The sequence below is a fragment of the Parasteatoda tepidariorum genome, unplaced genomic scaffold (assembly GCF_043381705.1).
Source record: "Parasteatoda tepidariorum isolate YZ-2023 unplaced genomic scaffold, CAS_Ptep_4.0 HiC_scaffold_1404, whole genome shotgun sequence".
NCBI lineage: Eukaryota > Metazoa > Arthropoda > Arachnida > Araneae > Theridiidae > Parasteatoda > Parasteatoda tepidariorum.
Genome location: NW_027261399.1, coordinates 11,450 through 12,796, shown reverse-complemented (window position 1 = coordinate 12,796; position 1,347 = coordinate 11,450). Strand labels below are relative to the sequence as shown.

Below are 1,347 nucleotides of genomic sequence, written 5' to 3'. Positions count from 1 at the left end.
TACTGTTATAAGGCTTTTTCCAAAAAAAAACTTGATTTTACCACCACTTTCCCCCACCTGACCCGATTCATTCATCGAATTCTATTAAAGATGAAATTCTGGAAGGGGAGTAAATATTAAATACCACTACAAATATTAATTATCAATTCACTAGTATATATAAAACGTGTTAACTTGGTTCTATCTTGAGGTACCTTTTAATAGATGAAGGTTGATATAGTCAATAAACCTACCCCCTCAATGTCTTGTTATTTAATTTTATTAGTTTTCTAATTGTTGTAATCCATATAATTAAATACTAATTAATAAAAGAGCTAGATGCAGCACAAGAAACTCATGGAGGCTGTAGGTTCCCCACTGCTGGTATATAAAATAGTTGAACTGGCTTTCTTGCGTGTGAGAATTATTGTTAATTTAATTGTAAATTGTATTACTCAAATCATGAAATTTTGGGATTGTGGGGTTTCTGCATTTCAGTTTACTCTAACCAGAAATTGAGCCATATATATATGACATCAGCAAAATATAACTAGTATATTTATTCTTTATATAGTATGAAAATAAGAACGACATGAATGTATACATGATTATTGATTGTTTTTCTTATGTGTAGATTTACTGATTATTTTTCTCATTTACTTTAGTTAAGAGAAGTTGCTTTTAATTTCTGCCAAAAAGAACTAGCACCACATGTTTATGAAATTGATAAAAACAATTCATTTCCTCAGTTTAAGGTAAGACTTTTGAATTATTCATAAATTTTTTTGTTAAATCTTATTAATCTTCATATGGCAAGGAGGGCAATTTTTTTCCTTATATTTTCTTGAAAATTGTTTTGCAATAGTTGTCCTTTCTGATATGTATGAGTATTCATAATTTTTTATTATTTCATGAAACATCATTAACGCCATTTATTTGAAGATAAAATGTTCAAAGATTTAGAGCTTTTCTAGATCTTTAATAGATCCTATTTCATGCTTAATTTTTTTATATTTTTGTTTATCTTCCTATTCTATTTAATTACTTCCTTTCACTAAGCATAATGATAATTTTTGGAACAGTAAAAACATAGTTATATATATTACAGGGATGAGATTTCCGCTTTTTTCACTTTATCTCTTAAATTTCAGCTTTTTTTTTTATTTATCATAAATTCAGATTTTCCGCTTTTTCGGGCAGTTGTGGATTACACATAACGAATAATGCTTTTAAACATGGTGAAAATGGGATATGTTCCTTCTAATTTTTATTTTCAGAAAGAATTGTTGCTGCATAACATTTAGAGAAGGTTGTGTAAATTATGGATGAATAATTTCAGAAACGATGTTTAATAGAGGAGAGGAGGGG

The 1,347-nt window shown here is 27.9% G+C and overlaps 1 protein-coding gene across 1 annotated transcript in view; it reads left to right on the top strand.

Annotated features, from left to right (window-relative positions):
• The first annotated feature begins 604 nt into the window (after nt 1-604).
• The window catches only part of LOC107453801 (isovaleryl-CoA dehydrogenase, mitochondrial), an 11,591-nt gene continuing 10,848 nt past the window's right edge, over nt 605-1,347 (top strand). Inside the window, exon 1 of the mRNA XM_043056926.2 lies at nt 605-734. The gene's annotated coding sequence lies outside the window, so the exon portion shown is untranslated. The remainder of the gene's footprint in view (nt 735-1,347) is intronic.